The 27,105-nt window shown below is 41.9% G+C and overlaps 1 protein-coding gene and 1 long non-coding RNA gene across 11 annotated transcripts in view; both read right to left on the bottom strand.

Moving 5' to 3' along the window:
- LOC121034238 (uncharacterized) overlaps positions 1 to 20,928 on the bottom strand; it is a 59,979-nt gene extending 39,051 nt beyond the window's left edge. The window contains exon 1 of the long non-coding RNA XR_005792325.1: positions 20,643 to 20,928. This is a non-coding gene — a long non-coding RNA (uncharacterized LOC121034238). The remainder of the gene's footprint in view (positions 1 to 20,642) is intronic.
- Positions 1 to 27,105, bottom strand: part of RBMS3 (RNA binding motif single stranded interacting protein 3) — a 1,359,438-nt gene that overhangs the window by 1,227,192 nt on the left and 105,141 nt on the right. The window lies entirely within an intron of this gene.

Below are 27,105 nucleotides of genomic sequence, written 5' to 3' on the forward strand. Positions count from 1 at the left end.
GAAGGAAGGAAGGAAGGAAGGAAGGAAGGAAGGAAGGAAGGAAGGAAAGAAGGAAGGAAAAGAATACTGTTTCCAAACATCCATAGAATTGGAATACAAACCTGTCAATAAATGAACCTCATAGCTTAAGCATATTATAAACATAATATATTGCTCTGACACACAGGACTTCAACCAGTCTTGTAGTTATCAAAAAGTTGAATATCTCAAGGTCCTTGTGCTATGATCTAAATGTAAACATGAGTGATGAGTGTTTGCTGTATTTGAGTTTCTGTAAACTATCTATTTTAACAAGCTCTCTCTTGTCAATTCATTTCCCTGATAATAAAATTCTTTAAAAAAGTGAAAATTATACAAACACACATATATATATATATATATATATATATATATATATATATATATAACCTGTGTTTTTCCACAGCTTGAAAGCCCGATTTTCATCAGGCACAGATGTATCACATTACCCACCGTGAGGTAAGCTGCAGTCCTGGTTAGGGAAAGAAAATTTGTCAATGTGATCTCACTTGAGACCTCTCTCTTCCCCTGGGGCTCCTACGAGGTAAGAAGTTTGCTCACAGTCCGATCGGCAGCTTCTTGTGGTACCAACACCTTGAGCTGCCCCATATTTTTAAAAACTCCGCAGTCTACATACTCAGCAGATAAGAAAAAGAATTGGTGCTGTTCAGGCAAACACAGTCCTTGCTTTTCCATATGTTCTCTGCAGTGTGGAATGTGCTACCACTTTATATAGTATCAACTTCTTATTTGTAAATTGTACATTCACTGGAAAGTAGGTCAAGGCACACTGGAGCTTTCCCATTTCCCAAATACTCTATGCCATGCATGAAAGTTGAGACTTATCAGGGTTGGAGTACAGGAAAGGGGGGGGGCGGGAAACAAGGAGAGGATATGAAGAAATGCAATATATTTCCCTCTAAGCCCCTTCATAAATCTTCATCTTCTTTCCAACAAGATCTAGGAAAATCACAGTTTCACTCCAGGTCAGGGATGCTCATTACCCAAGTTCAAAACCTATGAAAAATTACAGTGGAAAAATCATTCACAATTGATTTATGGTTAAATTGAAAGAAGTAGAAGGGTTGGACCAATCACCTGCTTTTTAAATATCTTTCAATCTCAACCCCACTCTAAAGCTTGGCTCCAATCTGCTTCTATAATTAGAGTACCAAAACACAAGGCTTTAATATCACCAACACATCATTAATCATTCCAGCTACCTCATGATGGAGGCCACAGCCACGGACGAGAGGCAGGGTTGAACAAATAAAATAGTCATTGATCTCTATTTGAGGACTAGAGCAAGACCATTCACTCTATGTGTGTTTGTTGGTGTATGTCACGCTGAAATTGTTACACAGACCATCAATAACAACACCATTTCACCTTAACAGCCTGAAACAGAGACAGAAACTTTGTGTGTCTCCTGCTAAGAAGCAAATTAAGGTTTTAGGTACCTACACTTAGTAAGTACTTGTTTTGTACTTAGTCTCTAATAAGTGATTGAACAGAAAGCATCACTGTCTCCTACTACCTCAATATTGAGACAAAAATTGATGTGTATTCACTAAATGAGTGCAAAATTGTCTGCTGGCTTCTCTTGAATCCTTCATGGATAGAAATGCTTTTGTGAAAGCAGTAAAATCTCATTAATATGAATTTTTCTGTGGATAGACCTTCTAAACAAAAGGGCAGGGGGTAATCAGATGTGTTTTCCTTAAATAAGCGAGGTTACCTTCCTTTTATGGCTTGTTAGAAATTTCCGAAGATTAGGAGACAACAGATGTACAATTAACTCTAGTTCACCTGCTTTGGAGAGGAAGATAAAACTCCAGGCACCCTATATCCCTCATCTGTCCACCCCAGATCACAATTCTTGCCCATCCTTCCTTCAATGATAATTTGGAAGATGGCAGGATTTAATACTTTCAAAGTAGCTTTGCAAAGTTGAGATCACTATGCAAAGGTAAACTTCCACTAAGAGAAATAAAGACAGAAAAGGATGACTCCTTATTAGCATATTACTAGTTTATCTATAAATGGATGCTTAGATATCACTTGAACATTCTTGTAAAACGGGAACAACCATTTGTTCTAATTTGCCACGTTTGACGAATTTATCATGTACTCTCTCTATATATAACCCCCAGATTCAGATCGCATGTGAAACAGCAGCACTTCACTTTGCCTAAATAGCCCATGGTCCCCCAAGGCCAAGTCAACACCTGCACTCTCCCGTGGATAGATCCTGCACAGAAATGCCCATAGAGCCCTGAAATTACTAACTGTATGACCATCAGAGTAATTCTTCTCCTCCTCTCCATGCATCGGTAGCAGAGCAGACTGAGTGAAAGCCTTCCTCTGAATCTTTCACTATCTACCTTGTGATGAATAAGGGTAGAACAGAGCTACTGGCACAGAAACGGAGTCTGCCTCTGGTTCTGATATTCTAGGTACCCAAATGCTACTGCCCCTGTGGCTGGCCCGATAAAGATCTTCTAGAACTCCTTTAAATATTTTCTAGGACAGTGTTGCCCAATAAACTTTCTATGATGAAGGAAATGTTCTTTAATCTGCACTATCCAATATGGTAGCCACTAGCCATCTGGGGCAGCAGGGGCCAGCCTGCAGCCAGAGTTCACTGGGGCAGGAGCAGTCAGGTGTTCATCTCATGCTCCCTCCTCTGTGCAGAGGGCATCACTCTCTGCTCTGCACTGCACTGCCCAGGAAGGACGGCATGAGTAAGGTAAAACTGTCCTTCCTACCCTCTTCAAGGAGCCTCTTCTCAGTTCTGTGCCCCACCCAGCTACTATAATCTCTCACGTGGAGTCCTCAGCCCTTGTGAAGGTTTATTTAAGTGTGGATGGCTATTAAAATGGATATCTCTGTGAGTGGAAGGGCAGTGGAAACTCCCAACTCCACCATCTTGCTCACATCACTCTCCAAGATGTTAAACACTTGAAATGTGGTTAGAATGACTGAAGATTTTGGCTTTTTTTTTTAAATTTAAACTTAAATAACCATATGTGGCTAAGGGATAACAAATTAGCCACTGCAGCCTTAGAGTTTTTCTTCCCAGCCCAATTCCAGTTTTGCGATTCTCCTTGTGTGACTTCAAAAGTTTCTTAACCTGTAGGAACCTCAACTGCAAAATGGTAGATTTACTAGCCCCCACCATGTAAGGTTTTGGTGAGAATTAAAGATGACATATTAACTACCTGGAGTTGGTACTGAGGTGCCATATCCTTCCTCACCTTTGAGCATCACCTCCTCCAGGAATTCTTACCTGGTCTTAAAATCTGGCCTGAAGTCTCTTTGTAAGAGAGCCTAAGGAACCTGCATTTCCTTTACTTAATTGTCTCTATTTTCTCACTGAGACTTGGGCTATTGATTTACCATTATATTCTAAGCACTAATGCCTAGAACACAGCAACCCAAAGTGACACTTGAAAGGCTCTTCTAACAAGGTCCAATGTATCCACATGCCCTATACAACGTGGGTTGTTTCTTCATTGCTCGTGGATGCTGGCTATACATATGACAGATGAGAAATAACTAGTCTAGGACCCACTGTCTATATTCTCATCAGAGGCACAAACTAAATCTGATTATCTGTAAGAGTCAAGTAACTCACTAAAAAAGGATTCATGACGGAAGTACCCCAAGAAGATCCATCAGGCCTACGGTGGAAAGGAAGAGTAAGAGTACTGTTCTGGGTTCTCTTGCTCAAACCTTTTAAGAGCAGCAGGCGCAGTCAATGAAGACAATGGTCCTTCACTGCTCAGAGCCAGAAAACACCAGACCCTCAATCCAATCTACTTTGATACGCAACGAACTCCAGTGGTGCCATTGACAACACAGTGACTGCAAACTGGGAGTCCTGTTATACTCATAAAATTAAGGCTGATTGCACCCCCACAGAGAACGTGGTACTCTCCTGGTTCAGACAGAAAAGAAACCATAAAGCTAAACACAGCACCATGCGCAGATTGTATCCATAGAGTTTAGATGAGGCATCTGCTCCTTTTCCTCTCTTCAAAAAGAAATTGGGCTTGAAAGACAGTAATAAATTAACCTAGAGTTTAAGGGAAGGATGGACATTCTAATGCCTAAGTATAGAACCCATCTCATGATTTCATATAATAATAGAGGACTAGTATTATTTAATCTACTTAGGACTCAGTTTCTACATCTGCAAATGGTAGTTACAGTACCTGCCATGCAAATTTGTGGTGGGCACTAAAGATAATGCATTAAATGTGTGAAGGAGGTACTCAAGGCTATTATTCTATACATCTCTCCTTCTTTCTCCCCACTCTCCCACATACACACACATGCCCAGGAAAAAAAAAAACAACCAAGTACTATGCTCAGCTTGAGAGAAAGAGTGGGTTGAGCAAATACAATATCCCTTGATTTTTTTAATAGAAATGTAATATTCCTCAATAGTATTTCACTTGGTCATTACAATAATCCTATTAGGTCACTAGGGAATATTGCACAATCTAGTTCAACACAGGAAAGAAATAAAAGATTAGATGCAGAGATATTTAGTGGATTCTCCAAATCTGGGAATTAATACGCAAGGAGCCCACATTGAAACCACATGGTGGCCAGGATCTTAAAAACGGAAGTGCCTAGGACACTTGGAATTAGGAATCGCACCTATGTCTGTGTCTGGGGTAAATTCCTGTGCACTATGCCCGGAAGTAACCAAACTAGGAAACAAATGAGTAAGCGTAAGCTATTGAAATGATTTTCACATTCTTCACTTCGAAACTGTGTCTCTCTTGCCTTTGTCAATTTAGTAACGTCATTTCTGAATCAGTTCATGAGTAGTTCAGTCCTATCACCTAGATCAAGTATTAGCAAACCACAGCCCACAAGCCAAATCTGCTCCAGTTTTTGTAAATAAAGTGTTATTGGGATGCCGCTATGATTATTTATGTACGTATTATCTATGGCTACTTCCTCGCTACAACAGCAGAATTGAGTAGTTGTGACAGAGACCATATGGCCCACAGTGCTGAAAATATATATTTTACCATCTGGCTCTTTGCAGAAGAACTTTGCCAACCACTGACCCATGTCAAGTATGGGTCCTTGACTTTCCCATTGCCACCACTGTTATTCTTCAGCCTGTTAACTTCATAAGGACGATTTAAAGAGTATCGGAGAGGTGTCCAACAATAACCGTTTGTGGGCAGAGACAGAAACATCTATGACTGATTTTTTAATAATTTTAATTTAACCAGGGATTCAGTTCAGAGAAACTCAATATACTTTGAACATCATCTCATTTTTTTCTGACAGATTTTATTAGGAAAAAAATTGGGATTACCAATACATTAAAGACATCACTTAAATCGTTCAAGATATCATCGGTTCCTTTGTGCCTTCTCCCACTGTCAGTGTTTTGAGAATAAATTGCTCATTTGTGCATAGTACTGTACAACGCAATTTAAAAAGACATGGTATTTGCCTTCTGGGAGCTTACATGATCTGAGACAGCAAGGATGGCAGAGAAAGAGTGCTCCTTGGGGGGGGGGGCACTACACAAACCCATAAAACAAACACACAATCATGAACGTAATGTATTCACAAAAGGTGAGTCCAGATTTTAAGGGGAAGGCAAATAAACAAGTGTTCGTGAAAGTAACCAACTCTTCTAACAAACTCTTACAATTATTTAATGGAAGGTTTCCTGGAGATGAAGTTGTAGATAAAGTGATTAAGGTGACCTGAGAAACAATTCTAGGCATATGGCTTACTTATACTTAAAAGGGCTAATTAGATGTAAGCGTTGGTACAGCAATTTACCCAGGAAGGCTAAGGAAAGTCCAAAGCATTCTAACATCCAACATTGAAAGGGAAGACAAGGCTGAATGCGTAGGATGGCAAAAATGGAGCATGAGCACTCCCTATGTCCTCACCCGCTCTGATGGCAGACATCCCGAACTGATCACAGCATTCTTTCTACCTAAACAGACGCCATCTTTCTATTTTCCTTTACATCACAGCACTCTGAGTAGACGCAACACTGACAAGTGATTATAAGTGGCCCTTAAATTGAAAAGGAAAGATACCACTTCTTCTCTAGGTTTATATTCATTGGACAATGAGAGGAATACCTGGTTGCCCTGATCTGCACACACCCTCCCCCAAAAAGTTGCAAACAATAAATGATAACCTATACAGTGACAGACATCGATTTTCTAAAAAAGCAATACTGAAATTTGGGGTCTCTAGAAACAAAAGCTAATCAAGTGAAACCTAGTGGTATGAAAAGAGAAAGAAAAATGGATGCCCAAGAGTAGAACAGAAGCAATCCCAAATACTAAGCAAGTAGTGGATATCGTGGGGTGTGGCCATGTCCCTTCAGGACTGAGGCACTCAATTCCCCAGCGATCAGAAGTGCCACCTCCTGGGTAGCTCCCAGCTGTATCCCTCTCCTGCAGCTGCCCAAGGTCAAAGGGAACCCGCACACCCAAGGGAACACTGCCTCCCCTAGGGAGCCCCCACCTAATGACTGGCTGACACAGTAACAGCGTTAATTCTGATAACAGTTGATAATTCTGACGGATCATCCTGATTTCAGTCTCCCCTTGGGTTTGGTTGAGGTTTCAACTGCAACTGCGTTGCAGTTCAACTTCTCTGTCTACCAAATCCTGCTGCCTTCTCTTCCTTACAAATGTGGTTCCGGAGACCACTGCCCTAAAACATCTTTTGCATGTAAGGCTCCACCTTAGAGTCTGTTTCCGGGGAAACCGATGTAAGACAGAGCACTTTCTAAATGGTGAAAACATTTACGTACTATTTTTTAAGGTCTCACAATAATTCAACGAGATAGTTATTACCATGACCACTTGGTAGATGGTTGAGGCTCAGACAAGTTAAGTCACATGCTCATAGTAAGTGCTACAGCCAGGAGTTCAACCCAGCTAGGTGTTGTGCTGTTCAGACCCACGACTGACTGGCAGGGCCACAACAAGAAGTCTCAATATTCAGGTGAGCGGATGAGACCAGAAAGGTTAAGATTAAAAATTTCAGAGAAGGCACTAGGCTGACGGACAAGAAATGTGAGGCAACAGCAATAGAAACTCGAAACAAGATGAATTTGGGGACAGGAAACGTTGGCCCTTGAATCTCAATGATGCTTCTTATCCATGTGTGATCCCAAGCATTTGTTTGTATACAATAATAATGATGATGATAGTGGCTTCTGTTGATGGGAAAGCAACATCTAGCCAGGCACTCTGCTACGTTTTACATATACTACCCACATACATGCAGTATACATTTCACATACATATTATCCGCATATTTACATATACGATCCATTTTTAAATCCCCAACGTGCTATGGGTAAGTAGCATGAACTCAGTAGCTTGTTCCCGGTTAGTCTTCAAACACAGGCCTGTCTCAGTATTCAGTTCATGGTGCTCGTAAAGAGGAGAAGGTGACTGGTGGAGATCCTGGCACAGAGGAACATGATGCTCCTCCTACACCACAAAAAGTGAGTCCTAATGGAATTGTATGAATCCGATATTGATAAAAACAACAGCTAACAAAGACAACATTTATTTGGACCAGATATTTTCTGCCTCTTAAATCTTTCCAACAACCCTATGATAAAGGTTCTGTTATTATCTTCATTTTACAAAAGACAAAAAAATACATATGGAGAAGTAGAAAACGTTTGGCCAAAGTTACATAGCTAGTAAGGACAGACCTTGACCCTAGCCACCTAACTCCAGTGTCCTTGTGTGACACACCAGCAGCTGAGGTACAGAAGACGGGGTGACAGTCCCTTAAAACAAATAATGAATCAAAAATTGCTCTCAAGTGGGTGACTTGAAATCTCACAGATATACTATGGTGATAAAGAAACTAGAATTAGGGAAAGAATCATGGAGTAAAGACAAAATAAGTGCCTTTGTGTCCAGTTAATTTGGAGTAGCTTTAAAAAATCCATTAGATTTTATTTTTATGTTAAAGGTTGTATTTTTCTTTAAGTAATCTCTACACCCGACGTGGGGCTCGAACTCACAACCCCGAGTTCAAGAGTCACACACTCTACCGACTGAGTGCGTCCCTACATTCTATTTTTAAGTAGTATTTTATAGTTTCAAAGAGTTTCCTCTTTATCATTATACAAAGTACATGATTTATGCAGGACTGGGTCAAGCTGACCATTCAGGTGTGGCCAGGGCACTGGGGTATCACCTAAAAGTGAACAGTGGCCAGACCCAGAGGAGAAGGTGACTGGTGGAGATCCTGGGACAGAGGAACCCACAGCCGAGGGAATGAGACTGAAAACAACCCACTCTGGCTAGAGAGGGAGGAAGCTACATAAAAGATGACTATGCCCCGGAAACCCCGTGCCTAGTGTGTCTGAGAGGGAAAAACAGACTGGAACTTCCACTTATTTAACAGCCTTTCCATATATATTAAGAAGTAGTTCTCATTTTTTCCTACAAATGCCTCCTTCCAAAACAAGTCTGTGGTTATTCTCATCCCAAGCCTGACATCACCTCTGGCACCTTAGTCAATGCAAAAAAAAAAAAAAAAAAAAGTTTCTTTCCGACCAGCCCCAGGGACTGTAATCAAGACACAATGCTTCTTAAGGGCGGCAGTCAACTCCTTTGGAACCCAGTCCTGAATTGCTGGTTGAACCTTGCCCTAAACAGCTCTTTGAGTAACTCTAGGAACCGTTTCCAGCACCGCAAGAGTCTCCTTGGGTGGCCCTCTCCATCTGGCCTCTGTTTTCTCTTCCTGATACTTGAGCAGAAAGAATGAGACAACATCCTCTTAGAGGCCCCTTTATCATCTACTTTTCCTCAGCTCGACATTATGTAAGTCCATTCCTCTTCTTTCTCAGCTATCCCTTACGCCTAGATTTTCAAATACTGTCCCCTTCTCTTCTTGCCCTATCTTGCCCATCTGCATGGGGATCACCAAGCCCATGACTCCCACCCGGAAGAAAGTACCCTAAGAACTGCTGCTTCCTGCTTCTCCTCTCTGCCAGTATTCACCTCCCTGCCATCATTTCGCATTATTGCTCTTCAGCATTACCATCTCCTCTAGACTCACAGTTTCGCCTAAAAAGGCAAGAGACATCTCAGCTTTACTCAGATCCTCATATGATGTTAACCAGAGAATGACCCATCACATGTAGCATGAGACCTCAGTACAAAGAAGTCCGGTGACTCAGTGCTCTCCAGCTCTGTGAAGCCCCACAACTCTTGGCTCCTTCTCTATTGCCTTCCATACCAAGGCCTTCTTCCACCTTTAGAGAAGTGTGACAGCAAATACACTCATGTCCTTATTCGTACCACTACGTTTTCTAAATAACAAACAGCATTAGCTGGCTTAGAAACGGCATTCGTAAGATCTCTCCACTTGTACATTCAAGGCATAAAACCATTATCAACTAACGTTGGCAAATAAGCATGAGTGCCTTACAAATGCAAGACACTGTGCCCCACTGCTTTTGAGTCAGACGTGACAGCCTAACCAGTTTCTCGGGTCTGGTTTTGAAAATGAAGTCACCAAGTGAGGCACCTCTGGGTCTAGCAGCCTGCGGCCTAAGTGCCAACAGAAAATCCGGGCATCTACTGAAACTGAATGGGCACCAGATGCCTGCCTGTCTGATACCACCCTGTCTGCTCCCTGGGTGGTCCTGGCTGCCTCAGTCCAGTTCCCTCATAGGATTTGGCTCAAATGAAGAATGGGTCATAATGGGAGACAGGCTGGTCCTAAGGTCCCTGCTGATAGGATTAGTGGGGATTAATCCAGGGTCACCTTCCAGAACCACAATGTGTCAGAGGAAATTGCCAAATGATGAGCTTCCTGTTGGATTGGAAAAGGAGACGGGAGACAATAAAATCCAGAAGCTGAGGGTTGGGGAAAGCTTCAGTGAGAAAGTTATTCTATTTCCCAGAACACACCAGAAATGTGGATGAGAGAAAGCAACATAATGGATGAGTGGTCCCTACAGCCTTGCTCATGTTAGACAAGGAGCCGGGACAAAAGCAGGATCTGGGAACCAAATCAAACAAGTCCGGCACCTCCTGCATTTTAAATCAACCAAGCGTTTAAGTTAATATCATCTAGGACACTGGGGCATTGTTGAATTTAAATAAAAATCAATGTGTTTTGCAGAACATTTTCCGTAAAATTATGAATCTGGAAGAACAATCAGTCATGGGGAAGACAATTAGAAAGGCTGAGAAGTTGGTTGGCTCTAAACTCAACCGCTGTAGAAGAAAAAAGAACACTGAGAATTTTTCTCATATTTAAAATTTAGGAGAGACTGAAGGAACTAAATTTGCTTATCCTTCATAAAACAGTGCTCCAAGGTAGGGCATGATAGATAACTCCATATAAATATTGGAAAGTAAACAATGCTGAAAAAACAAAGGACTACTTCTACCAATATTGGCTTTGAGACAAGAAAACGGCTGAGGCAGACAAAAGATTCTCTGTGCCGAGCCACTTGTCTCCCTGCCCCTTCCACTAAGAAGCAAACAAGGTTTTATAGTAATACACACAGACGTGCAACCCATCACCTGGAAGTTAGGAAGCATTCTGGTGCCTCCATCCAGCTTTAGCCCTTCTGACAAGGCTGATGCTCAGCTAGTAAGCAACTGTACTGGCATACCAAACGCCAAAGTACGTAGAGAAACGAAGATAAAACCAAACTACTGAACTGCTTGGAAAATGGTGGCTGTGCCTGAATTCCTCCAGGTGTCCCCCACCCCGACTGCCCTTGGTGTTTCAGAACTTTCTGTATCTCCTCTTGATTCAGCATCTAAAATGTTCACAGCTGCCGTATCAGGTGGCCCCTAGGACCCTGCTTCAGATTTAAACCCTGGATTATTAAGACTTTTCGGTATTCAAGCCCTACCATTTAATAATATTAAATATCATCTCTCTCCTCTTTCCTCTTCTTGTGATTGACAGAGAAGTGGATCATACAAAGTTACTTCTTCCCTAGGCAAAACCACCAGCACACCATTCCTCAGATCAACCCAATGGAGCTACGGTTTTCAAAGTATCATTCTAGACAGTGCCTTTTCTGCCCTGAGAATGTAATATGCATCACCCCAAGAATACAGAAGCCTGGACCTGGCATGCCAATGATTTGGGTTAAATGAAGGCTACATCTTTCCCCTAGTTTTGTGGCCATGATGATCCATGTTCCTGAGCTTCAGGGTTGTGTTCACCTGCAGCACTGAAGGACAGCCAAGGACTCTGAAGGGTTTGGGGAGGATTAAACCTAATATTTATAAAGTGCCAAGCATAGTGCTAGGCATCTGGCAGGAGGAGTTCAATAAAACATTCTGATCTTACTACCACACTAAACAGGATGTTAGACAGGCGATCTAGAGCTAATCCTTAAATCTATCTCTGTACTCCAAAATATATTCCTATCATTTCCCGTTTTTTGTCTACTGAACCCTTATTTTATGCAACATCAATGAGTTCTCAAGACCTCTTGTGGGTAGATGCTACTCTGATGGGAAACCAGGTACAGCCAAGTACCAGCTGGTAAGACCACATCCCTTACCTCCATGATGTGACAACTCCAGGACCTCAAAGCCCATACCGTGAACCATCTATAACCACCTCCCTATAGATGAAAGATGGACTAAAATAACACTCAAGGCTGATATTCAGCTGACATTGGCCTGGGTGGTCCTGACACTGAGACTCCTTTGAATCATGATCTTTCTCTGAGAACTGGCAGCCAAACTCCAGCAAGATACCCTTACAGCAGGAGTCTCTGGTGCTTGCTGGGTTCTGCATGAGAGGCAAACCTCATGGCTACACATTCTTGGGCTTGCTGCAATGTTGCCTTTGGGGATGATGCTATGAAACTTTATTATGAGACCAGGATATGATGAGGTGCTGACTATACACCCTTGTCTAGACAAGCTCAAGACCAGGCTAATTTATACTGAATTTTGACATACCATAAGCTGTTTGAGAGTCAGGCCCCAGGGGATAAATACAAAAACTGCAGTGATAGCACTTACTGCCTATTGAGCATGTTTTAGAGGCTATGCACTGTGCTAATTATTTTCCATATTTCACTTACAACCACCTACGACACAGGCATTATCTCAATTACACCTATAGGGAAACCAAAGCCCAGAGAGGCAAAATCAATTTGTCGTGAATCACAAAGCCAAGAATAGAAAAAACCAGGATGCAAACCATGTCGGTTTTACCTCAAAAGCCCATGCACTTTTCAGTATGTGATGCCTCCTACTCATATTTAGCTTTCACGCTGAGGCAGAAGTCACTGTCTACACTTTGCACGAAGAAACTTAAGAGAGGCCCATACTTCTGAGAGGTAAAGACAGTATAAAAACCCAGATACACTGTCTCCCTCCAGCCAAATGCATGCAAGATGCAAACACTAGACGTGAGAGATTTAGCATTTATTTTATTTGAAGACAAAAACAACCTCCCTTGGTGGGAGGGGAGACACAAAGAATGGAAGATGAGTGAACAGGGTTGAGAAAATGAGTAGGCCCCTTGCAATAGGCCTATCATCTCCATCTTCCTTGGAAAAGTCTCCAGGGAAATATCAGTCTATGAGTTTTCCCCAAATCAAGTTTGCCCTCAGTCTTTGATTTTTTTTGTTAATGGGCCACAAATCCCCAGCTCAACAATCTGGTTGCAGAAGGAAATTTGTCATCTCTTGACCGCAGAAGATAGACTTCAGCTCATCTTCTCTTCTCCAATCTTCAGGGACTTGATCCAAGATCTTGCAATTGATTTTAATCATGCAAACTACGTTCTTCCCTTCATTTCTGACAGGACCAGTTCAAGGAGTTTTCAACGATCAGCACAAGAGGCAATGTGCCCCATCTGATAGAAAGAGTCACCATTTGGTAAACAGTTAACACATGATGCGAGTGGCCAAGAAGAAATTGAGGCTGAAAAGAGCAAATACTGCCTGCTGCTGCTATCCTTACAGACACCTCTCTTGGTCCTGAATTTCAGCGCCTTTATTTCAAATAAGCAACACAACTGCCACTGTTTGAGAATATTAAAAGAGTAAATAATGACACCTTTACAAATTCAGCAGGCTCTCCCACCAAGGGGCTTGAACATAACCGCCATGAAGCCATCCCACACATAGTGAAAGGAAATAAAATCACTGCTCTCACCAGCAAAATAAATCAGTGGGTAGTCCCACAAGGGTGGTTTCGGGGAGGGAAGGCAGTTTGCTTGTTAAGAAGCTGATATCACATAACATTTAAATTTAAAAACAAAAACAAGACAAAATTCCCTTCAGAAGCAAAGATTTCACAGATTGAGAACATTCTGGGGCAGTTTTGCCAATTATTAACACATCTAAGGAGGCCGCACCTGCCATAGCCACGCTGAGAGATGTATCTCTACACTCCCCACCCCAACATGGCACTCACTCTGCCTGGGCCGAGGCCAGATGACCCTGGTATTCTAGCCTTTACCCACCATGCTAAGTGCACGTAATAAAACTCAGAGCTTTCCCATTGTTTAAACATTTGAGCCATTCGGAGCCCCTCTTAAGAATGGTTGCTGTGGGAGCCCGGCTGGCACATGACACTTGATCTCAGGGTTGTAAGTTCGAGCCACACATTGGGTGTAGAGATCACTCAAAAATAAAAATCTTAAAAAAAAAAAAAAAAAAGAGTGATTGCTTTAACTAAATGGAGCCTTTAGTTAGACCCAGACATCTAGAAAAAAAACTTAATGTCTGGTACACCTACAAGATTGTTGAGTTCACTTGCCTCTGTTCTTCAGATAGGAAAACAGGGAGGCACAAGTAAGAGACAACTTGTCTAGGAGCTTTTGGGAAGTTTTAAAAGACAATTTTAGTAAATATCAGACAGCCTAGAATGGAGAGGTGTTCCTATAAAAAAAAAATGGTTTTTCCCCCTTGTCTTCTTAATAAAACAAGCCTACATCACTCAGGGAGACCTTTAATAGGTCTTTATAAATATACTAAAATCAACTTTTGCCTAACTAGGTAGTTGATGGTTTCAACATTCACACTCCCATATCAACTCTCACCAATATTTATCTCAAAAAGCTTAAAGCCTCATTAAATTCCTGTGCTCTCCCATATATCAATCCTCAAATACTCTTTAGATATGTAAGTCATCTGTCCTTCATTTTCTTTCCATAGAACTGCAGAGACGAGTGCCTTCCTCACTCTTCTTTTTTAATGTTTTTATTTATTTTTGAAGGAGAGAGAGACAGAGCATGAGCCGGGGAGGAGCAGAGAGAGAGGGAGACACAGAATTCGAAGAAGGCTCCAGGCTCTGAGCTGCCAGCACAGAGCCCGACGCGGGGCTCGAACCCACGAACTGCGAGACCATGACCTGAGCCGAAGTCGGACGCTCAACCGGCTGAGGCACCCAGGCGCCCCCCTTCCTCCCTCTTCTATATGGCCGTTAACTTCCAAACCAAACATGGCCAAAGGGCATTCTTGACTCCTTCCCTTTTAGCCCATTCTTCATTCTTTCTCATCGCAGAAGAGGTAGGACCACCGTCCCAGTCACTGACAAGGAACAGTAAGTAGTCAGCCCTGATTCTGATTCCTCCCTTCTGCTTACCCCCCACCACCCCCAAGGGCTCCTTCCACTTCTTCAAGAATTTTCTCAACTCAACCTCTAAAATCAATCTTTCTCCTTCTACTATCAGCATCTTAGTTCAAACCACCACTGTCTCTCAACAACACTGCTGCAGTAGCCTCCTAATGGATCTGTTTTCAGCCTTGCCCCTTCCAATACTTTCTATATTTAGCAATGACAATCTCCATATATATATACATATATACATAGCATATTTTGTACATACCTATTATAACATAGATCACATCACTCTCCTTCTTACAAACTTGCACAGGATTCTCCCGCTCTTTTAATAAAGTTCCATATCCTCATCACCGACTTTAAGACCTCCTGTGGGCTAGCCCTTCCTAAGTCTTCATTTTCACTTCACATTCTGCATCACCCACCCCCACCCCTCACCCCTGCTTGGGCTACCGACATCCCAGCTTCTCTGGTCTTCCTGCCATAGCTTGAATGCACTGAACTCATTCACACTTCATGGCCTCACACTTGCTTTTTCCTCTACATGGGATACTTGTTCCCCAGCTGTTGACAAGGCTGTTTTCTTTGCATCCTTCAGGTCTCACCTCAGTCCTTCACTACTAAATCATGCCTTCTCCCACCTCAGTTGCTCTCTACCACATGACCCTGTAGTAGAACTTCCCATTTTCCCAAGTTTTCTTAGAACTTCCCATGCTCTGGAACTGCCTTGTTTAAATGTATTTACTCGCCCCCTCACCCCACCCAACCATGGAATACAATCTTCTGAGGGTCAGGACCTTGTGAGTCACATACACTTTTGTATTCTCTTGGTCTAGAACAATGCCGGGCACAAAGTCAGTGCTCAATAAATATTTGTTAGGTGAATTAATATTCACAGCCATCATTCCTTAGGGTTCTTACGACTTTCTCATGTATTGTCTCCTGTTTCACGGGGTGAATTGTCACTACAGCAAAGCTTTCTCTCATTATACCTCGGCAACAACCCCATTCCCCAGCTTTCTAATAAGACGCTTCCAATTATTTGTGATCCAGAAAAAGAGATCAAGAATCTGTTAGCACTGAATGTAGCATAAGAGCAAATAAGCTCTGAATGAAGATCTAAGTAAGGAGCTTGTGTTTAGTCCTATAATTTTATGACACTTATCTTAGCTACTCAGGAGACAATTTTTGCTTATATCATATTTATAGCTATCCTCTTATAAAGTATGGCAAAAGAAAAAAGACCTCTAGAAAAGAAAGAATCATAGTGGCAGTAGTAGTAATAATAAATTTAATAATAATTAATAATCATAATAACAGCAATTCACATTTAATGAGCACTTACTAATTGTCAGGTACCTTCATAATTGTTTTCTATATTTTAACTCACTTAATCTTCATAATAACCCTGTGAAATAAGTACTGATAATATGCTAATTATACAGATGAGTAAACTGAGGCACAGAGAGGTTAAATACAGTAAATTTCCAGAGGAAAAGTCATTTAATTGGCAGAGAAAGAATGTGAACTCAGAAAATCTTAATTTAAAATGTGCGTTCATAACCACTACTCGACACTACCTCGCAATGAGCCATTACTGACTTGAAAGTCTACGGTTTATTATGTTAAACTACTAACGTATGAATGGTTTACCCATGTGTATATTAAAAGTAATGGTATTTTAAATTAATTTATAACCAAAAACATTTAAGTCCATTCATCACATTCTTTGACTTCTAGAATTTTTTTTTTTAATGTTTACTTATTTGAGAGAGGAGAGAGACAGAAAGCATGCGCATGCACAAACAGGGGAGGGGCAGAGAGAGGGAAATAGAGAATCCCAAGCAGGCTCCACACTGTCAGCGCAGAGCCCAACATGGGGCTCAAACCCACGAACCATGAGATAATGACCTGAGCTGAAATCAAGAGTCGGACATTTAACCGACTGAGCCATCCTGGGAGCCCCAACTTCTAGAAATGTGTAAGATGACAAAAAAAAACACAAAAAACAAAGAACAAAACAAAACAAAAACGAATAAAAGGATGTGTAAAAAAGAGTAAAGCAAACAATAGCAGAAGCATGAAGAACTTGAAACAGCACCTTTGTACACATATCATTAATTATGAACCACTGACTAAGAAGAAATACGTATCTGCTGCTTTTCAAAATGGAAAAGATACTACTACCATGATATTGTTTTAAAAAGCATTTTGGCTCTGTATAATTTGCATGTGAAAAAATTAAATTTTAGCATAGCTGATCCCATTATGTACTATGTGTCCTTGATATTCAACAGTACGCACCTAAGGACTGCTGGTTGGATAATGCAGGAAGATGCCATCCAAGGTGGTCTTGATTGAGAAAGTCATCTGGCAGTCCTTTACCACATTCCTGGGTACACACTAGAGTCATGTAGACTCGTGACAGTGGGAACCTATCTTCGCCAGGCTTTCCAGAAAGTAAAGCGTGGGTCCAAGGGAAATAGGAGCAAACTGAGGAGTGCGATAGAGGGAGAGCCACAGCCACCAAGTCCTACCTACCACCTATTTATCTGATGCTACTCAGGCGTCCAGGGGGAGAAAGAGCAAAGAATGTATCTCCAGGCTTCAATCTCCCTTTGTTCAAAGCTTTGCTCCATAGGGCAGAAAACCTCACATTTCCAAGCTGACCATGCATGGGCAGGATTGTGGTCCTCAGGGCATCTCATGCTTCAGTGTCAACAGGAATGTCTCAGGACACTCATGAGCGAGGCCACAATCAGAGTCACCAGTATGGAGCCAAAGACAGCCCACACTGAGGTCAGAGCAGAAGTTGGAAGAAGTTCTGAAGCCAACAGGATCTCAAGTGGTTCACAGGGGTTCTGAGAGCTGGTCCGGTGTGTTTTTAACTGGTTGAATCATGGGGCCCAAAGAGACCGGAGGGGCACATCCCCTACAGCCTGGAAGGGACCATGCACTACAAGACTTGAAAGGGGGTACTTTTCAGGACCTTCATTATCTACTTGGATGAAAACACAGAAAGCAAACTACTGACCACTTAGATGTCACAAGACTGGGAAAGATAACTAGCAGACTGAATGGCTGAATTAAAATTCTAAAGATTTTGACAGGCTGGAATGATGAATGACAGCTAGTAAGATGAAATTTTATAAGGGAAAAAAATTGCTTGGGTGGGTGCCATGGCTGGAAGACGAATCACCAGCAGGAACGAACATCCTCAGGGAAAAAATCATGAAAAGAGAATGTGTATCTCTAATTCTCTAACCTGGGGGGTTGGACAGGGGACACCAGAGAAAACAAGATGGCGCAGCATTATCGACCAGATGTCCATGAATCCATGTCTCCCCTCCAGTAGATGCCAGTTCCCTGGGCTCTTACCACCACCAAGTAGGCAAATAATAATTGCTTGCTGAATTTAAAAAGTGAAAAGAATACTATAATGAACTCTCATATGCCAATCAAATCGATCTGAATTGTTAACATTTTGCCATGTTTACATGTGTGTTTGACCCAAGAATTTGGAAGTGACACAAAAAACTTCAACATACATTGCATAACCACAACTATCTTCATCACATTAACAAGATTATATCAATTAACCATAATACTCTAATCATATCCAAAATCCAGCTCCTATTCAAATTTCCCCCACCTGACCCATAATATCGCTTATAGCTTTCCTTTTTTCACACTGAACCCAATCCAAGTTTCCACATCATATTTGTGGGTCTTTTTTTTTTTTTTAATTTTTTTTTCAACGTTTATTTATTTTTGGGACAGAGAGAGACAGAGCATGAACAGGGGAGGGGCAGAGAGAGAGGGAGACACAGAACTGGAAACAGGCTCCAGGCTCTGAGCCATCAGCCCAGAGCCCGACGCGGGGCTCGAACTCACGGACCGCGAGATCGTGACCTGGCTGAAGTCGGACGCTTAACCAACTGCGCCACCCAGGCGCCCCTGTGGGTCTTTTTTTAATCTCTTGTAATCTAAAGGAAACTCTGTATTTTTTATGTGGGACTTGTCCAATTGTTTCCTTTTGGTGTCACTTAAATGATTCCTATATTCTCAATATATGCTATAAACTGGAAATTATGTATACATCTTGATTAAATTCACCTTACACATTTCTGACAAAAACACTTCACAGACAATGATTTTTCAAAATGTTGCGTCATGTTTGGAGGCACATCACATCCACCTGTCTCACTATTAGTGATGTTAAGTTTGAGTACATGGATAAAGTAGTCACTATTTTAATGCTTATAAATGCTATGTTTTTCCTTTCACAATTAGCAAGTGATCTGCAGTACCATCATGCTTTTACTCCATAGGACTATACTTTTTCCCAACAATACTTTATATAAAGGTTTTAGAGCCATTGACAATCCTTGTCTGGATCGATTATTTCACAGGGACTGTAAGAATGGAGATTTTCTAATTCTGTCATTACTTCTTTATTTGTCAGCTGCCATTCCTCATTAAAGAACTTTCCCTCATCAAGTGCAGATGATTATAGTTCTTCCTAAAAATTGACATCCGATGTTTATATCTTCCTCACATATGAGAATTCTAACCAAACAATCTGTGGCCTAAAATAGGAATCAGCAGACTTTTTGCAAAGAACCCGATAGCAAGTATTTTAGGCTTTCCAGACCATATGCCGTCGCAACCATTCAATTCTTCCACTGTAGCACAAAAGTAGCCATCAACAGTACATAGATGAATGAATGTGGTTGTGATCTGATAAAACTTTATTTACAAAAACAAATGGAGGGCCAGGTTTGATTCTCAGGCCACCATTTGCTCACCTTGGTCTATAATAATATCATTTACTTTTGATACATTTTATTTGTCCTACTTAGTGGCTTTCAAGGTACTTTCACATAGATCATCTAGTCTGTTCTCCACACCAGCCATATCACATAGATGAGGCATATGACTGCTATCAGACAGAAGAGATGAGGCTCAGAAAGGGTCAAGGAGAGCCCCCAACCTAGATTTCTCAACTCCTTGCCTGATGCTTATATCCCCATTGTCTCCCTTTATGTAGCTGGATACGGACCCCAAACCTACCATCACGAACAACAAATGTAATGCCCCAAAGATTTCTGAAAAATTAAAGGTCAAACACTCTAATCGCTAAATTATGCTTTCCACAGAGAGTTAGCTATTGATTTGCCAGAATGAAAAATAAACCATCCCAGCATAAACATACTCCAAAGACTACAGTTATGTTTCCATTTCCATGAAAAGAAAACAAAATTTAAAATGTCCTGAAATGCATAACCCAGATGGAAATTAATATCTGGGCTTAGTTTGTTAATAGAATATAAAAATAAATAGAGGTGCAAACCTTTCCACATTGCCATTAACTTTGCAACTAAATTTATCAAAATGTCAGAAGCCACAGTTTTCTTCCCTAACTCATTAACAGGTGGTAAAATATACAGAAGCACGCCAAGCACTGTAAAGTGCTCGTGCATCATCCGTCAATATTATTGCTGCCACGGCTGTTGTTAAAGACAGAACGGATCCTCACACGGTAGGACAAAACGCGCATTTTGCCTAACCGACTAGGCTTACATCCATGTTTGGAAAAGAAACTGTATTTAAATACATGGTAAGAAGCTCCAAATCTGGCCTTTTTGTTACTGAGTCTCACCAACAAACAGAACATTCCAGAGACCACATTCTTTTTTTTTTTTTTTTTTTTTTTTTAAAGGCAGAATTGGTCTTGAACTCCATGGGAAAAGGCCAGACTACTTTTATACCCCATCTCCATAAAATGTTGCCAAAATTTGAGAGGTATATCTCTCCTTCCACTATGAAAGACAATCGGGTTTGGCAAGAGCAAGGAAGCTAACTTTTATGAGGCAATTAGTATGACCTGATGATTTACATTAGGCCCACCCCTAATACTGCAGCGGCAAGAATACTAAAGAAAGCCTACACCCTGTGCTTAATACTGTAAGTTACGTATAAAAGCTAATGAGTCATTAAAGAAAACATGTTCTATTCTCCTACCTTGAGAAATACTTCATAACTGTAAAATTTTAAGTGCACGTGAAGTTACAGTTTTCATACAAGTAGAAGTCAGCAAAACATTGGAGACAACTGAATTTAATTGTTATTGCACACATCTGGGTGTTCCGCTGATGGACCTGTGATTTGGAGATGAGTAGTTGGTTAATAATGCAAAATGTGCTTCATTCGCCACGTGCAACTATTGCAAAGAGCAAAGAGCTCCCTAATTCACAAGTACCTCCGGAACCATGAAGGGAAGCAAGAAAATGAATGTTCAGTACTATTGAAAAATAATACTTGCTAATGTAATAAACTACTGCACTTACGTGGAGAGAAAGGTTTTACAATTTAATTAGTCTTTTGTCTTAGCTAAGTGCTTTTGCTACTCAAATCCTCCCCACACTCCAAAGCAGCGCCCGTTTCTGATAGCACAACCCACAAATGCTCATGGCATTCAGATGCAGTCACCCTTTGTCTGAGAATATTGGGCAAGAGATGTGGGAAAGCATGTCCCTGGGGCCTGAACAGTATTAGTAGTCATGAGGGTTGATGTTTACCTGCCAACGCTGAGGACTGAATCCTGAGTAACAGAGGCACCGTGTTTTCTTTACCAAATACATACAGTCCGTGTGTGTTGAACCTGAGGCCTTCCGAAGTGTGTGGCCCAGGACAGAGGCCCCTCTTGCCCAGTTTGAGAGGTAAGTGCTGCTTGACATTTATTTCCTTCCTCAGTAGAGCCGTGAACCACTAGCTCTCAGCGCTCATCCCTAAGTCCATCATGTTCCAGAAGTGAGGGCCTTAATGACACTCACTTTGCCATACCGAGCTAAATCCAAGGTTTCAAAATAGCTATTCAGTATTGACAGTCACCACTATTCATGGTCACTTCAAAGACAATTCCAATTTTCCCACTGCACAGTTAGATGTGGGCAGGGCAAGGGAAACAAACACTGGAGGTCTGGAAGAGAAGGAGGAGAGGAGAAAAACTGGGAATATGTTTCTTCCAAGGTAACTTTTCTCCAACTCAGACTTTTCCACATCAGAATCGCACCAATGCCTTCCAACTCCTTGGCAACTTGGAACTTCTTTCAACATTTACCCAGTAAGTTGTGCCAGGCACTGTCCTGGGCACTGGGGATAAGAAGACTGGTCCCTCCTATTAAAGGTCTCGATATTCCAAATCCATGGGTTTTCTGTCACCATTTCCCGGCCAATTATAAGGAAAACATGCATTACTTCTTTCCAACACTTTCCCTTTCGCTATTTCTCTTTTTTAGTCAAAGGCAGTAACTATAGCATAAGAGCATGATGCTATTTTTCCTCGTAATTGAGAGAAGATGCACATCCTGTCAGACATTCTAAGGCCAAAGAACTAACCACTTTCCCATAGGGTTTGTTGAAAGGTAATATCAGCAGAACCAACCTTAACCTTTGTCCCCTCCAGCCCATGCCTCCCTATACTCCCTTGCTGTTTGAAACAGAGCACAAATCAGACAGAAAGGAGGATTTCTCAGAGAAGCTTTCTCCTCACCCCAACAAGGAGAAGGGAGGAGGCTTCAAGCAGAGAGGAGATGACACAGTGGGACACCAATATCACTGAGCTTGACAGGAAGTCCCTGGATCACTGGAGGCAGGCAAAGAGCACTGGGTATAGACGGTACAAGAAAGGAAAACTTGAGAATTTTCTTGTTCCCGAGATACATGCAAGTTAGATCTCAACTTGCCAGTAGGCCACAAAGATGGAATCATCACCAATGCCAGGTACACTGTATCACGACCTGGGCAGGCATAGGGTAAGGCAATATCACGTGATGTCCCCAACTTGGAATCAACAAGAAGACAGGGCTGAGTTGTGCACAAGGAATCACATAGGAGGGAAGCCTTTGTCGGGAGGGCCTGATGGAGTCACCAGCCATCCTCAAGGAGCCCATTAATCACAAACTAGGTCAATAGGTATGTTCAACCAAGAAGACTCATGCAACCCCACCACGGGCCGACATGCAAGGCAACATTTTCACACCGTCTCCTTCCTCACTGACCCAACATTAAATTGGTCACTACAAAAAGGTAGAGAGAAAAGTATGTAAGAGAATAGATCGTGACCCAGAACCCTCCACACCCAGGGAGCCAGAGTCACAAGTTTAGAGCAAGGAAAGATGGGTAAGATGAAGAAATGTGTATTAAACAGAAGACTAAAGTTTTAAGTTGATAACACTGAGACCTTAAAAACTTTAAGTGGGGTGGTTTTTTAAGAAATAAGAAGTGGATGTTGATAGAGCGAATTGGTAGCAGTTATTGAACAAAATAAAACCATTTCAGGTATATGCCAGAGCATTCAGACAGCAGGAAACTGAGAAATTCTTAAACATATTCATCAAGCCACAATTGGTGACAAAGTGATAAAACTATATCACCGCACTACAGAGAAATCTGATGTGCACCTAGGAAGAGGCCCCTTGAAGCAAGCCTTGGGAACTTCAGCTCTATGCTACCTCCCAGCTGCTTGGAATTATAACAAAGAGTGATGCTGTTTGTCTTGATCCGCAAAGGCATTTAAATTTGGCAGAAGGTCCCGCTTAAATGTTTGCAAACTGTCTACATTTACAGCTGGGATCTCTTTCCCTAAAACTGCAAAGAACGGAAAACTGCACTCTGTATTTTTCTCTTTGTACCTTTTCTCATCTTCGTGGTCGCCCATTAAAAGTGATCGCCTTTGGAAAGGAGATCAGAAATTGCTTCAGAAAGGTTCTGTTCTTCCAAATGACATTGTTAAGATGGGGGTGTTTTTTTATAAATCTGTTTCTCTTCTGATCTCTTCACTTTGCAGCTAAAGTCTTTCAACCACCTTGGGATGAAAGAAGTACTGTAGAATATTGATTTTTTTTCCTTCCCCCTGCAAATTCATGACAAATGGTGAACAAAAGCTTATCTGGAAGTTTAGACGTCCAATTAAAATTTTACTCTCAAGTGAAAATTCCTCTAAAAAAATAGAGAGACTCCAACTTCTGTATACTCTGTATATCTTCACTTCACTGGAGACATGTTCCAGGACCAATATCAAGAAACTAATCTTAAAATTAACTTGGGGAGAGAGGGAAGGGGAGGGAAGGTAGAAGAGAGGGAGAAAGAAAGAAAGAAAGAAAGAAAGAAAGAAAGAAAGAAAGAAAAGAAAAGAAAGAAAAGAAAGGGAGAGAGGGCAGGAGAGAGAGAGCATGTAAAAAGTGAGAAGCATCACTCAACATACTTTATCCCTTTGGGTCAAAGGGAAAGGAAGAAATGGTACTTGCTGGAAAGATGATAGGATTTATGAATTTGGTGGCAATTTAGATCCAGACTGCAATATAGTCATTTAAAAGAAATAATATATTTGGTGATTCAAATGATGATTCATATATTTGATCTTTATTCAGTTCCTGAAAACTTTCAGAACCATAAAGGTGACACGGGTGTTTTGTTATTAATGAAGGTGAATTTTGGACCCCACCCAAGGGCAGGGGCTGGTTGCCAGGAGGACCAAACATGTGATGACACAGTTGGAATGTTCATTCCCACCTCCTGACCTCTAAAGGGGAGGGAGGGTGGAGACCGAATCACCCAATGGCCAATGACTTAATCATGAATATGTAATGAGGCCTCCATAAAAACCCAAAAAGACTAGGTTCAGAGAGCTTCTGGGTTGGTGAATATGTAGAGGTACAGGGAAAGTGATGTGTCTTGAGAGGGTACAGAGTTTCTGTACCCTACAGAGTTCCCCATATCTCACCCAGTGCATTTCTTCATCTGACTGTTGATTCAGATCCTTTATTACATCTTTTAATAAACTGGTAAACATAAGTGTTTCCCGGACTTCTGTGAGCTTCTCTAGCAAATTAAAAGAACTTAAGGAGGATGTCACTGGAACCTACAATCTGTTGCTAGTTGGACAAAAGCACCGGTGATAGCCCAGGGCTTGCAACTGGTATCTGAAGGGGGATTAGTGGTCAGTCTTCTACAACTGAACCCCCAACCTATGGAATCTGATGCTATCTCCAGCTAGAGAGTGTCAGGATTGAGTTGAATTCTCCGACATGCTACTGGTGTCTGAGAATTCCTTTATCTTGTTGTGGGCGGGACCACCCCTCATGAAGGGTTGGGTTCAGGAACCCTAAAAGAGTTGGTGTCATTAGGCCCAGAGTGGGTCTGGCCATGGTGAGGTAAGACCCAGGGAGCCAGGAAGGGAAGGGCGCATTATTTCAGGCAGAGTGTGCATGTAAGAGTAGAGGCAGGACACAGAGGGCAAGGGAGGAGGGCTGGACAGGTAAGAGCAGGTTTAGGTGACAGACACGTGGTTTGCATGACGAGAAGTCAGAAAAAAGTCTGGAAAATAAATTGAAACAACCTTGCAGATGTCCATTTCATAACAGGTTTAATATTTAAATTGGTTCTTTGCTCACCTTTTTTGTTTCTTGCCTTTGATTCTCTCTTTGCATCTATTAACATCCCCTGCTACAACTCTGCCGGATAAGCTTTACCTCCCTCTTTACGTACCTTCTTCAACAACCACTTGAAATTATTACTGAAAAGGTAAAGGTCCCTTTGGTATAAGAACACTCTGGATTACATGAAATTAGTAACGAAACACTGGGGTGATAAGTATGATTCTACATGCCAAAACAGAAAGATAAATGCCTAAATCACACATAAACAGGCACACGTGCACATACACGCACACAGGCACACACGTATACATGTGCTCACATGCACGCAGACACATACGCGTACCCACCTGCACACACATACATGTGTATGCCTGTACACATGAATAGGCAGGCATATGTGTCTACACAGAGAAAGATAAAAGAAAAGAAAAAAGAAAAGGTGATTTTCCCCATCAAAAGCACCACCTGGCCCTGAAACAGCCTACCAGTCACAGGTTCGCTGTGCTATCCCAAGTCCCAGTACTTGCCCACCAAGTAATAAAATCAATAACACACTATTGATAATCCAAACTCAACTTGACCATCGTTTCTATGCAGCGCCACAGAACAGCTTCGAGCGAAGGATTTAGATTCCATGTAAATGTACACCTCTACAATGCCAAATTCCTAACTTCCTCATGTGGGAGCAGCCTTGGGAGCCCCAGAGCATTCCCACGGTCCAGCCTGCCTCACATGCCTGTCTTCTCCAGCAGCATTCACACTCCCCTCTGGGAAATTCTGCATTGCTCTGGTTCACGACTGGGTGCTGTTGGCAAGCCTGCCTATCCTTCAGCCAAGAATTTCATCTTCATTATTCTGGTCAGAAAACAAACCTACCCGTCACCTGGAGGGAGAGCCAGTCAGTCTCTCTCTTCCAGGTGCCACAACATGTGCAAAAATGCAAGACAGCCATACAGAATTGTCTTCCAACGATAGCTCCTAAACCACAAGGAATGACAGAGGTGAGAGGTGGTTCTCCCCAAAGAGGAAATATACTGTTTCCAAAAGGAAAACCCTGAGCAGACAACCTAACCTGGGTGTATGAAACCACTGTCTGGCTCCCCAACTCAGTTTTACTTGCTAGGAGTGCCTGACACTGTTTTCATACCTGGGTGAATTGATTCAATGCCAAATTCAGAAAGTTATTGCCACGTGAAAACATGCATCTCTGAAGCCCAGTTCTTTGAAAACACCTCAACGTCCTGGCTGTAAAACAAAATATCACTGCGAACCACCTGTCCGCATGTACCATGAGTACAGACCATGAATTCCTGCCTCCAAAGTCCCAGCCACAGTTGGCCAACTCTGTAAGTATCTGAAGTTGACAGTTTTGCCCGTGTGGTCACTTTGCTCCTCTGTCAACCCTTGGGTCCACGCAACTCAAGAGGTGGACTGAGACCCAACATGTAGGCCGGGAGGTGAGGTATCCTAGAGTAGGTGAGGAAGCAGGAGGCTCAGGTTCAGAATTTGCTTTGTCATGTAACCGCTATGATCCGATCGACCCATGAACTCAGAGGAATGCTGTTTAAGCTCCATGGAAGGCATCTTGGAAGAGAAGATTGGCCAGAAAAGATACAAGCAAGGAAGAAAGGGAGTCTAAGAAAGGAAAAGATCCCCAGAGAAATAGCCCATGCTGACAGACAAGGGACAACTCCCAAAGGGAAGGCATTTGAAATCGCACAAAACTATCTCTGAGAGAATCCTGTTATTTTCAGCCAAAAATATGTTTCTCGAAAACTTTGACTTGATCGTGGATAAACAGCACTATGATACAAAGATAAATGGACCAGTTCCTTGAGTCACAGACACGGCTCTATTAAATTCAGAATCAGATTTTCTTGAAGAAAGGAGTTTCAAGGGATACACATGTTTTGAAACAAAATGGGTGGGGGTGCTGACTGCTCCAGGCAATTCTGAGTCCTTCAGCAAAAATTTCGAAAATAAACCTCGGATATATTCATCGACAGATAAAGCAGCGCACACAGCTGTAGCCAAGTGCTCCATGG

This window comes from Herpailurus yagouaroundi, unplaced genomic scaffold (genome assembly GCF_014898765.1).
Source record: "Herpailurus yagouaroundi ecotype Mexico unplaced genomic scaffold, PumYag 159, whole genome shotgun sequence".
In the NCBI taxonomy this organism is placed as follows: Eukaryota; Metazoa; Chordata; class Mammalia; order Carnivora; family Felidae; genus Herpailurus; species Herpailurus yagouaroundi.